The 13552-nt window shown below is 40.1% G+C and overlaps 1 protein-coding gene across 4 annotated transcripts in view; it reads right to left on the bottom strand.

The window, feature by feature from the left end:
• SAP30 (Sin3A associated protein 30) overlaps positions 1-13552 on the bottom strand; it is a 116783-nt gene that overhangs the window by 78027 nt on the left and 25204 nt on the right. For all 4 annotated transcript variants that reach the window (XR_013960946.1, XR_013960947.1, XR_013960948.1 and 1 more), the window contains one exon: positions 10086-10174. The gene's annotated coding sequence lies outside the window, so the exon portion shown is untranslated. The remainder of the gene's footprint in view (positions 1-10085; positions 10175-13552) is intronic.

Here is a 13552-nt window from a genome sequence, read left to right as displayed (position 1 = left end):
GACCTCCTGGTTCATAGGTTGACACTCAACCACTGAGCCACACCAGTCAGGCAGGAAATAGGTTCTTGATCCCTTTCCTTCTTGAGGATGCTTGGCCACAGGTGAGTTTAATTTAGCATATATATTAGGTTTCAGATCACTATGAATGTTTCTGGGTTGGAATGCTTAAAAATAACGACTAATTTGGCCCAAGTTTTGATTTGAGAGGTAGCTAAAATCTGGAAGGATATAGAGCATGGCACTTACAAAGTTTCATGGGAACAAAGGATGGAAAAAGATTCTAGTATATTGGAGGCAGTCAAGTATCTGAAGGTTCCCTGGTCACAAGGGGGAAAGAAGAGCAATGATAGAGACAGAGGAAGATTTTTCCCTATTATAATTTTATATATTTTAAGAGGTGTTATCTATCTAATACATCATAAGGTGTGTTCTCCTTCCGAGAGAATTAGACTCCCAAGAATTCTCTCTTGAATTTCTTTCCATGAAACTAAAAAGCCCTAACGCCCTCCAAGCTTCTTTATTTTTTTAATTAAATCTTTATTCAGATTATTACAATTGTTTCTCCTTTTTCCCCCCATAGCTCCCCTCGACCCGGTTCCCACCCCAACTTCTGCCCTTACCTCCCCCCCACTGTCCTCATCCATAGGTGTATGATTTTTGTCCAGTCTCTTCCTAAACCCCCCCATACCCCTTTCCCCCTGAGAATTATCAGTCCACTCCATTTCTATGCCCCTGATTCTATTATATTCACCAGATTATTCTGTTCCTCAGGTTTTTAATTCACACTTGTTGATGGATATGTATTTGTTGTTCATAATTTTTATCTTTACTTTTTTCTTCTTCCTCTTCTTTAAGAATACCTTTCAGCATTTCATATAATACTGGTTTGGCAATGATGAACTCCTTTAGCTTTTTCTTATCTGTGAAGCACTTTATCTGCCCTTCAATTCTGAATGATAGCTTTGCTGGGTAGAGTAATCTTGGTTGTAGGTTCTTGCTATTCATCACTTTGAATATTTCTTGCCACTCCCTTCTGGCCTGCATAGTTTCTGTTGAGAAATCAGCTGACAGTCGTATGGGTGCTCCCTTGTAGGTAATTAACTGTTTTTCTCTTGCTGCTTTTAATATTCTCTCTTTGTCTTTTGCTCTTGGCATTTTAATTATGATGTGTCTTGGTGTGGTCCTCTTTGGATTCCTTTTGCTTGGGTTTCTGTGCGCTTCCTCAACTTGTAATTCTATTTCTTTCACCAGGTGGGGGAAGTTTTCAGTCATTATTTCTTCAAATAGGTTTTCAGTATCTTGCTCTCTCTCTTCTTCTGGCACCCCCATAATTCTGATGTTGGTACGCTTGAAGTTGTCCCAGAGGCTTCTTACACTATCTTCAACTTTTTGGATTTTTTTTCCTTTTTGCTTTTTCGGTTGAGTGTTTTTTGCTTCTTTGTATTTCAATTCTTTGACTTGATTCTTGTGTTCCTCTAGTCTGTTGTTGGGTCTCTGTATAATATTTTTTATTTCAGTCAGTGTATGTTTAATTTCTAGTTGGTCCTTTTTCATATCTTCGAGGGTCTTGTTATATTTATCGGCCTTTTCTAGGATATTCTTGAAAAGCCTTATAACCGTGGTTTTGAATTCTATATCCAGTCGTTTGTTTTCCTCCATTTCTTTCGTTTGTGATCTGTTTCTTTCTCGCCGCATTTTCACTGCTTCCCTGAGTTGGTAGGGGAGCTTTGTGTGCTAGGTTTCCTATATGGCCCAGTGGGTCGGCCTCCCCAGTTAACCTGAGGTGGATACTCTTGGTGCACCCCTTTGTGGACTGTGTGTACAGCCTTGTTGTAGTTAAGTCTTGATTGTTGTTGGTATCACTGGGAGGAATAGACCTCCAGGCCAGTTGGCTGTGAGGATCAGCTGTGTCTACGCTGGGAGAAGTTCGGTGCTGGAGACAACCTTATAGGATTAGACTTGCCCAATTGCAAAAGCCTGTGCTCAGCTTGGATGGGGTGGAGTCTGAGGGTGGAGCAGACAGTCTTGGCTTCCCGTCAGCCTTGCCCTTGCGCACACGCGCGCCTCCAGACCTGTGCCTTTCCCGGCTCCTGAGTCTCCGCCCGAGAGTCCAGATTTCCCCCACAAGAGCATGGGTCCCCAGGGGCTCGCCTGGAACTGGGGTTCAGTGCAGTCAGAACTGGGGTTCAGTGCAGTCAGGAGCTTCCGACTCCCTTCTGCTAGGGAAAGCCTGTGGCAACCTCCGCAGCCTTTGTGCACACTGGAGTGCGCGCCTCCAGACCCCTGCCCGCTGGGGCTCCCACGGGCTCCCCCGGGTCTCCGAGTCTCCGGGTGCCTTTCTCTCTACCTGACAGTCCAGACTCCCCCTGTATGAGCCTGGGTCCAAGGGGTTTCGCCCGGAACTGGGGTTCAGTGCAGTCGGAACTGGGGTTCAGTGCAGTGGGGGGACTTCCTTTCACCTCCCCGCCAGAGCAAGTCAGCCAGGCTCTCAGCTGCCCTTCCTCTCTGCGCGCACAAAGACCCTTTGCTGTACCTCCAATTCTCTGTGAGCTTTTCTCTTTCCTTCTAGTTGTAGAATTTCCACTCAGCCAGCTTTCCTGTGGTTCTGAATGGTGTCCGTTCTGTCTTTTAGTTGTAGTTTTGAAATTGTTGTGCGAGGCAGCAGTTTAGGTGCTTACCTATGCCGCCATCTTGGTTTCTCCGCCATCTTGGTTTCTCCGCCCTCCAAGCTTCTTGATAAGCCAGTCCTCATCTCTCAATGAGTCAGACTCTTATGGCAATGAATAAATCTCAGAACCTTTTGGGTTGGGGAAGAAAATCCCAGCAGTTACCAACATGGCTTTAGACTCAATTTTTGGATACGAAAAAAGGCCGTAATTTCTATGGAGAGGAGAAATACATTGTACAAGTATGATATTCATAAAGCCCCTCATTCTCCCTGGTAGTTGGCCTTCCTCTATTTTCGCAAATATTTTATATTAAATCCTTAAGACACAGAATAAAACGTAGCATGCACTGTTAAAGCTTTCTTGATACCAGGATATTTTATGCTCAGCCTTACTGGACCAATCAACACAAGTCACTTGGTCTTTAAGGTGGTAACAACATGAGGGCAATTTTTATTAATTCATCTAAAAAGGAGTCTCTAGAATAGTAGCATGAAAGACAAAGACTAACTTGCCATTTGATACAAGATAGTGTTATAGAAAGGCCTTTTATTTTTTTGTTATGTTTAGGTTTCTAGGAACACATTTGCCTCCCACTCTAATGCACACCCATATCCTATAGAATAACAAGTCGTGTTTTAATAGGATTACACTGTATGTAAAACACATCATGTGTTTAGAAGTGAAATATCCAGGGAAATTATTTTCATTTCTTACTACTTTGTGGCATTTCATGTGTCCTGTCTGATATGTAGACACATAAAGGGAGCTGGTTTTAGTTATCTAATACTGTGTTGTATTTATTACTTCAAATTGCAGATGCTTTTATTTGGATTTCCAAACATGTAATTTTTAACATGTTCTATTAGTGAGGTGGCAATAAAGGAACAATTTGTAGCTAAGTTAACACTTATAAATTTCCCTGTTTGTGATGTAGAAGAAATGGTGACACCAGATCACATATTTCAAAGAATATTAAATGTAATTGTTCTTTAAAATGCCCTATATTTAAATTTCCCTTATTCCATAAAATATTATGGATTCATTGTTTATACTTTAAAAAAAAATGGTGCCTGGTTATGAACATATTTGTCACTTGAAAGTGTTTATTATTTTTAAATAGCTATATTTGAGAAGTCCTATAAAAGCCAGATGATTACAAATTAACAATTGTAATCAAACTGACAACTAAATGTTAAACAGATACTGATCAACTTATTTGAAAACATATGTCTACATAAAACCTGCACATGAATGTTTATAGCACCTTTAGTCATAATTACAACTGTAAGCAACCAAGATGTCCTTCAATATGTGAAAGGATAAAAAAAACCTGTGCTATATTATTATTATTCAGTAATAAAAACAAGTTATCAAGCCATAAAAAATACATGGATGACTCATTTTAAAAATATATATATATATATTTTTATTTCAGAGAAGAAGGGAGAGGGAGAGAGAGATAGAAACATCAATGATGAGAGAGAATCATTGATCAGCTGCCTCCTGCACACCCTCCTCTGGGGATCAAGCCCACAACCCAGGCATGTGCCCCAACCAGGAATCGAACCGTGACCTCCTGGTTCATAGGTCGATACTCAACTACTGAGCCACACCAGCTGGGCACATGGATGACTCTAAATACATATTGCTGAGTGAAAGAAGCCAGTTTATACAAGCTACATACTATATGGTTCCAATTATGTGGCAGTTTGGAAAAAGTAAAACGATAGGAATGGTAAAAAGGATCAATGGTTACTAAGAGTTTCAGACAAGGGGAGGGCTGAGTAGGTGAAGCACAGGAGATAGTTTAAGGCAGTGAGGCTAGTATCATAATGTAATAGTGGATACTTGCATGGTAGATGCATTTGCCAGAAACCCATATACCTTCACAACACAAAGACTGAACCTGAATGCATAAAAGTATATTTAAGAGATTGGGTATCACAGGATGGAATGCAGAATGTGACAAAACAATCTAACTATTACAAATGAACAAAACCACCTCACTGAAGGGTGTGGTGGTGGGGAAGGTGCTGACATAAGTAACTTTGGAAATGGAGTCTATAAAACTGAAGTCAGAAAACACTGTACATAAACACTGCACTCTGGTCAGTAAAATTATTTATTGCAGAATATGAGTTAGCAATTCTGATACTGCTCTCTGTGTTTGTATACAGGAATTGAACAACTAAATGACAGATGGTGGGAGACGGGCTTCTTACTGTTGGAGTGGGAGGTTACAGATAAGAAAGGGGAGGAGGCTAGAACATTTCATGTAGTAATGGATTAGCATTGGGGACAATATAAACTCATGTTTGATATAGGTATAAACGGTTACACAGAGAAATATGGATAGATATGGGTTTGTATATACAGATTAGTATACACATATATCTTTCCTTGCTCTGTCAGTTGAGAGGGCCTAGCAGTTGGGACACAGCAGAAGCAATGAGCCCACCTAGTGCCTCATTAAAGGAACAATTTGGCAGGCACCAGGGTTCCTTGGAGAAATGGATGATCCTAGGACTGGAACAGGAAATGTACAAGATAAGCCTGGAGCATCCTGTAGTGCCAGAAAGTAAGGAAGTGTTTGGGGAGTAAAAAACAAAACACCTGATGAGAGTGCATATCAAAAGAACACAGGATTAGTGATGGTGAGCATTTTTTTTCATATGTCTCTTGGCCATCTGTATGTCCTCTTTGGAAAAGTGCCTATTCAGGTCCTGTGCCCATTTTTTTAATTGGGTTATTTGTCTTTCTTTTGTTGAGCTGTATGAGTTCTTTATGTATTTTGGAAATTAATCCCTTATCAGATGTGTCACTGGCAAATATATTCTTCCATATAGTGGGTTCCCTGTTTATTTTGATGCTGGTTTCTTTTGCTGTGCAGAAACTTTTTATTTTGATGTAGTCCCATTTGTTTATTTTTTCCTTTGTTTCTCTTGCCCTAGGAGATATATCGGTGAAAATTCTGCTATGTGAGATGCCTGAGATGTCACTGCCTATGTTTTCTTCTAGAATTTTATGGTTTTGTGACTTATATTTAAGTTCTTTATCCATTTTTGAGTTCATTCTTTTTAAAAAATATATTTTTTTTATTGATTTCAGAAAGGAAGGGAGAGAGAACTAGAAACATCAATGATGAGAAAGAATCATCGATCGGCTGCCCCCTGCACACCCCCTACTGGGAATCAAGCCCGCAACCCTGGCATGTGCCCTTGACCAGAATCGAACCCAGGACCCTTCAGTCTGCAGGCCAATGCCCTATCCACTGAGCCAAACCAGCTAGGGCTTGAGTTCATTCTTGTGTATGGTACAAGTTGGTGATTCAGTTTCTTTCTCTTTCTTTCTTTCTTTCTTTCTTTCTTTCTTTCTTTCTTTCTTTTTTGCATGTACCTGTCCAGTTTTCCCAATACCATTTATTGAAGAGACTCTAGTGTATGCTCTTGCCTCCTTTGTCAAATATTAATTGACCATAATGATGTGAGTCAATTTCTGGGGTCACTGTTCTGTTCCATTGATCTATATGCCTGTATTGTGTCAATACCAGGCTGTTTTGATTATAATGGCTTTGTAGTATAGTTTGATACCTGGTATTGTGATTCCTCTAATTTTGTTCTTCTTTATGAATATTGTTACTGCTATTCGGGGTCTTTTTTTGGTTCCATACATATTTTTGGAATATTTGTTTTAGATCTGTGAGATATCAGATATCACTAATCATCAAAGAGATGCAAATCAAAACAACAATGAGGTATCACCTCACATCAGAATGGCTACCATCAATAAACCAACAAATGACAAGTGCTGGAGAGGATGTGGAGAACAGGGTACATTAGTGCACTGCTGGTGGGAATGCAGATTGGTGCAGCCTCTATGGAAAACAGTATGGAATTTACTGAAAAAATTTTAAAATGTAACTATCATTTGACCCACAATCCCACTTTTAAGAATATATCCTAAGGAGCTGGAAACACCAATCAGAAAGAATATATGCACCCCTATGTTCATAGCAGCATTATTTACCATAGCTAAGATCTGGACACAGCCCAAGTGCCCATCAGTAGATGAGTGGATAAAAAAGCTGTGGTACATTTACACAACGGAATACTATGCAGCTGTATCAAAGAAGGATTTCTTACCCTTTGCAATAGCATGGATGGACCTAGAGAGTATTATGCTGATTGAAATAAGCCAGTCAGAGAAAGGCAAATATCACATGATCTCACTTTATAAGAGGAATGTAATGAACATAATAAACTGATGAATAAAATAGGTCCGGAGGCATGGAGACACGGAACGGAAGGGAAATGGGAAGAGATTAACCAAAGAACTCATATACATATATGCATAACCAATGGACACAGACAATGGTGTGGTGAAGGCCTGGGGTGCAGCAGGGGATGGGAGGAGGGGGGTAAAGGGAGAAAATAGGGGACATCTGTAATACCATCAACAATAAAATAAAATTAAAAAAACAAAAACAGGTGACAACCAAAAGGGCTCTCAATGGCTAAAGATGGAACAATTTGAGCAACAAAAAACATTTAAAAAAATATTGAATTATAATCCAAAGTATAAAATAAATATCTATGAGTTCATACTGATGTAAATAAATAAATTAGGGGAAACAGCAAATCTCACTTGCAGAAGAACTTTTAAAAATGTATGTAGATAGTCTGCCCTCAAGGAGGTGGACCATAACCCTTCCTCCACTCTTTAGGTGTGAGCTGGGCACAAAGACTTCCTTTCACAGAGTGCAGTCAGAAAGGGAAAGAAGAGCCACTTTATAGTGGAGAAACCTACCAAACACTGCTCCAGCCAGGTGAGCAAGGTTCCTACTGTCACTGATAAGTTATGTTCAATGTATGCTCCCTTGATATGCTATGATTAAAATAGCACTTTAACTATGGGGTATCCCCCCCACAACACATACTCCAAGTATAATACTAAGATAAATATTAGACAAATTTCAATTGAGGGACCATCTATAAAACACCTAACTAGTACTCTTCAAAACTTGTTAAGATCATCAAAATCAATGAAAGAGTAAGAAGAAACTGTCACAGTCTATAGAAGCCTAAGAAGACATAACAAATAAATGTAAGGTGGTATCCTGGAGGGAATCCTTGAACAGAAAAAAGGACACTCATTTCTCTCCTTTTTTTTTTAAATACTTTTTTTTATTTTTATTGATTTCAGAGAGGAAGGGAGAGGGAGCGAGAGATAAAAACATCAATGATGAGAGAGAATCCCTCCCTCCTGCATGCCCACTACTGGGGATCGAGCCCACAACCCAGGCATGTGCCCTTGACTGGAATCAAACTCAGGACCCTTCAGTCTGCAGGCCAAAGCTCTATCCACTGAGCCAAACCAGCTAGGTGACACTCATTTCTTTTTAAAAAATATATATTTTTATTGATTTCAGAGAAGAAGGGAGAGGGAAAGAGAGAAACATCAACAATGAGAGAGAATAACTGATCAGCTGCCTCCTGCATGCCCCCCACTGGGGATTGAGCCCGCAACCTGGGCATATGCCCTTGATCGGAATCAAACTGTGACCTCCTGGTTCAATGCTCAACCACTGAGCCATGCTGGCCTGGCGAGGACACTCAATTCTTAATAAAAACTGAGAAAATTAATAAATCATGGACTTTAGTTAATAATGTATCAATATCGATTCATTAATTATAACAAATGTACCACATTAATGTAAGATACTAATAAAAATCAACTGGATGTACTGTTAGCAATTTTTTCCATAATTCAAAAACTATTCTAAAATTTTAAACTCTATTAAAAAATGATATTGAGAATCATACTCTCTTAGAAAGTGGAAAATGGAAGGGACTATAAAAATCATCAATTAAGCCCTTTATTAACAAGAGAGAAGACTGAGGATTTATAGGAGGATTTATTAGCCTGCACTTCAGAGATGGCCTAGAGAAAACAGTGGTGTCTACTTGCTGAACTACATCCTTAGTGACACTACACGTCAATCATAGTACACAGTAGACCTTCGATAAGTAACCATTAAAAGGTGAATAATTCCCCCAAACCTAATCTCTATGCAAGTATTTCATCCATTGCTCACTTATTTATTGACTCATTCATTCATTTAATAAGTATTTACTGAATGTCGGGCACTATGATTTTACTTCTAGAATAACAATCACTTAGAAATTCTACTCAAATGACTGACATTTTGGCAATTTTCCACATCTGACTTTGTAGAAAACTCTAGCTGATTCAAGTTTATATGTCCAAGGAAGACTTTGAAAAATTATCTCATAAAACAATGTTGTTTGCATTAAATAAGCCAACACTTCTAAAGTGTTTAGTACACTTGGCAATGACATTATTATTAGTAGTATCAATACTGTTATTGTTATCATTGCCAACCAACCAGATGCTTGTACCTGTGAAAAAACTTTGGGAAGCTTAGGACGAGAACTCAGGATCTGCAAACGATCACACGCTGGCACACTTAATAGCTCTTTTGATCTTTCTAGGTTTGATAAGTTGGTCCTTTCCAACAAACCACAAAATTATTGTTGGGATCTGGGCTGTGATTCCATTCACTATTAGTCCAATGTCCCTTTTAGAGTTCCAGAAAACTAAAGGGGCTATATTCAAGTTTCTTTCCTTCTTAATACATTTCACTCCTGATGTTCACTTTACTGGCTTTATTTCTATTGTATTTAAAGATCATATTCTTCAGGGTGCTCACAACCTCTCTGTAGAAATGCTGTGAAAAAGCCCCGCACTCCCCGTGGACATCATACTCTCTAAGCCCAGGTAAAAGGGGTCTTGTGTTTACTGTTCTAACAGTTTCTGAGCAAGAAGACTCCCCCTCTGACCATCACAGCCACGGCTGCCTGTCTGAAACCCAGCAGTTCCCAAGTACAGCACACCTCCAAAACTGCCTTCCACTGTGAGTGCCTCTAGAAAATAGTTCCCATCCAGTAGTTGTCATGGCATCAGCTCAACATCTTACACAACAGCTCCTGGGGGATTCGGCTCTTTCCTTAAGGGCCTCACTTGAGACTCCTCAATGGAGTCTGTTTCCTTAAGTCTCACTTCGGTGGCAGAAAGCTAAGTTTGGGTAACAGAAGTTATCTCGCTCCACCCAGCTGCATAACCCATTCTCAGCACAAATGTTCCAAGTTCAGAGAAAATCTTAAGGAAAACCATAAATAGTTTTAACAAAAAAGAATACTCTTTTACTGAGTTCAAAAATAATAAAGTTAATAAAACAGGTTAATTGTTTCTTTTTAACTTATTTTAAAGGAATTTTAAAAGGTAATTTCGTCTGTAGCTCATTATTGTTTCAACAAACATGCCGTGAATTAGGTTTCCATTAGCCTTATTATTAGAAATCCTTTTGTCAAGGAGACTCACATAAAACGGTCCTACCTCTCTCCTGGGAAGAACCCATGAAGGTTGGAACCTGCTGCTGCTTCTCCCCACACTGCCACTCTCCGCGACTCCTGCAGGATTTAAGCCTGAGGGCAATGAGAGAAAGGGGTCAATTACGGAACACAGGAGCAGCAGATTCTAAATCAGGTCATATGCATGAGCTCCCAGGTGGAAATTAGGGGAAGAATTTATGTGTTCCCATTTTTTTTTTTTCACAAGCTTAAGATGTTGGATGTCTACAATTATTTAGATGCAAAATATCTGCTGAGACTTCATCTGATTAGAAGGATTTTAATGTTGTTATTGTTTGTTTGCTTTTTAAGAAATGCTAATCAGCTCATTTTCCGAATGTAATACCAGCACTTTTTTTAATGCCAGTACTTTTAACATAATTGTTAAGTTCTAGATCAAATTGCTTAAGCTCTGTCATCAATTTGTGGGAATTTCCTATTTGTAACAAACCTGATTAGACTTGATATGACAAAATATAGCCATATAAATAAAACATGCACACATAGATAGAGAGACTGACATATAAAAATACAGCAGGACATGTTTTCTAGAAATCTGGACAGTATGTCTGAATGGCCTTACCTAAAAGGTTTACTTTGGGAGCCTATCTCAAAGAGACAGATGGTCTCCAGAGCAACATAAATCAGGGTTCAACAAAAGGACTGAGTTATAGGCAATCAGGAGAGAAAACAAAACAAAAATGCTGAAGTTTCTACAGACAAGAAAACAAACAGTGGTTTCAAATTGGAGCCCTAAATTGAAAGTCACAAGGGCAGCCTCTGCAATCACAGGTCTTGGTTTGCAATCAATTGCTTCTCAAAAGGGCAGCTGCATGGAATAGGCATCAGGATGAATAGCAGCAGGCACTTAAAAAAACTTTTTTAAAATATGTTTTCATTGATTTTTATTTTTTTTAACCATTAGAAAAATAATGTTTTTCTTTATTGATTAAGGTATTTCATATGTGACCTTTTCCCCCTATTGCCTCCCCACCCGCCGACTCATGCCCTCACCCCCCTGGTGTCTGTGTCCATGCATACAAGTCCTTTGGTTGATTAGAGAGAAAGGAAGGGAGAGAGAGAGATAAAACATTGAAAGGAGAGAAACATCTACTGGGGATCGAGCCTGCAACCCAGGCATGTGCCCTGACAAGAACTGAACCTATGACCTCTTGGTGCATGGTATTATGCTCAACCAACTGAGCCACACCAGCCAGGCAGCAGCAGGCATTTTAAAGTTTAATAATGTTGCCCTAGCTGGCTTGGCTCAGTGGATAGAGCATCAGCCTGCAGACTGAAGGGTCCCGTGTTCAATTCCAGTCAAGGGCACATGCCTGGGTTGCAGACTCAATCCCCAGTAGGGGATGTGCAGAAGGCAGCTGATCAATGATTCTCTCTCATCATTGATGTTTCTGTCTCTGTCTCCCTCTCCCTTCCTCTCTGAAATTAATAAAAATATATTTTAAAAAATTTAATCATGGTTCCGGGCGAACCCCTGGGGACCCACGCTCTTACGCTCTTACGGGGGGAGTCTGGACTCTCGGGCGGAGACTCGAGCTGGGAAAGGAAGAAGTCTGAAGGCGCGCGGGCCAGTGCGCACAAAGGCTGCGGAGGTTGCCACAGGCTTTCCCTAGTGGAAGGGAGTCAGAGGATCCTGACTGCACTGAGCCCCAGTTCTGACTGCAGTGAACCCCAGTTCCAGGCGAGCCCCTGGGGACCCACGCTCTTGTGGGGGGAGTCTGGACTCTCAGGCGGAGACTCGAGCTGGGGAAGGCGGAGGACTGAAAGCGCACATGCGTGCAAGGGCAAGGCTGACAGGAAGCCAAGACTGAGATTCCACCCCATCCAATCTGAGCACAGAGGCTATTGCAATTTGGCAAGTCTAATCCTATAAGGCTGTCTCCAGCACCGAACTTCTCCCAGCATAGACACAGCTGATCCTTACAGCCAACTGGCCCGGAGGTCAATTCTTCCCAGTGATACCAACAACAATAAAGACTTAATTACAACAAGGCTGTACACACAGTCCACAAAGGGGTGCACCAAGAGTGTCCACCTCAGGTTAACTGGGGAGGCAGACCCACTGGGCCATATTGGAAACCTAGCACACAAATCTACCTTACCAAGTCAGGGAAGCAGTGAAAATGTGGCGTCAAAGAATCAGATCACAAACGAAAGAAATGGAGGAAAACAAACGACTGGATATAGAATTCAAAACCACGGTTATAAGGCTTTTCAAGAATATCCTAGAAAAGGCCGATAAATATAACGAGACCCTCGAAGATATGAAAAAGGACCAACTAGAAAATAAACATACACTGACTGAAATAAAAAATATTATACAGAGACCCAAAAACAGAATAGAGGAACACAAGAATCAAGTCAAAGAATTGAAATACAAAGAAGCAAAAAACACTCAACCGAAAAAGCAAAAAGCAAAAAAAAAAAAATCCAAAAAGTTGAAGATAATGTAAGAAGACTCTGGGACAACTTCAAGCGTACCAACATCAGAATTATGGGGGTGCCAGAAGAAGAGAGAGAGCAAGATACTGAAAACCTATTTGAAGAAATAATGACCGAAAACTTCCCCCACCTGGTGAAAGAAATAGACTTACAAGTCCAGGAAGCGCACAGAACCCAAGCAAAAGGAATCCAAAGAGGACCACACCAAGACACATCATAATTAAAATGCCAAGAGCAAAAGACAAAGAGAGAATATTAAAAGCAGCAAGAGAAAAACAGTTAATTACCTACAAGGGAGCACCCATACGACTGTCAGCTGATTTCTCAACAGAAACTATGCAGGCCAGAAGGGAGTGGCAAGAAATATTCAAAGTGATGAATAGCAAGAACCTACAACCAAGATTACTCTACCCAGCAAAGCTATCATTCAGAATTGAAGGGCAGATAAAGTGCTTCACAGATAAGAAAAAGCTAAAGGAGTTCATCATTGCCAAACCAGTATTATATGAAATGCTGAAAGGTATTCTTAAAGAAGAGGAAGAAGAAAAAAGTAAAGAGAAAAATTATGAACAACAAATACATATCTATCAACAAGCGAACCTAAAAATCAAAGTGAATTAAAAACCTAAGGAACAGAATAATCTGGTGAATATAATAGAATCAGGGGCATAGAAAGGGAGTGGACTGATAATTCTCAGGGGGAAAGGGGTGTGGGGGGTACGGGAAGAGACTGGACAAAAATCATACACCTATGGATGAGGACAGTGGGGGGGAGGTAAGGGCAGAAGGTGGGGTGGGAACCGGGTGGAGGGGAGCTATGGGGGGAAAAAGGAGAAATAATTGTAATAATCTGAATAAAGATTTATTTAAAAAATTTTAATCATGTTCAATAATGCTCCCTTGAAATGATGGGAAGCCAAATTAGTAATAAGTAAATGTTTGACAGGCAACAGGGACTAGGAAACCAAGATCCAAATGTGCTTTTTAGGG

The sequence above is a fragment of the Plecotus auritus genome, assembly GCF_963455305.1.
Source record: "Plecotus auritus genome assembly, chromosome: 6".
In the NCBI taxonomy this organism is placed as follows: domain Eukaryota; kingdom Metazoa; phylum Chordata; class Mammalia; order Chiroptera; family Vespertilionidae; genus Plecotus; species Plecotus auritus.
The sequence above is the reverse complement of the archived record's forward strand: the minus strand, read 5'-3'. Positions and strand labels throughout refer to the sequence as shown.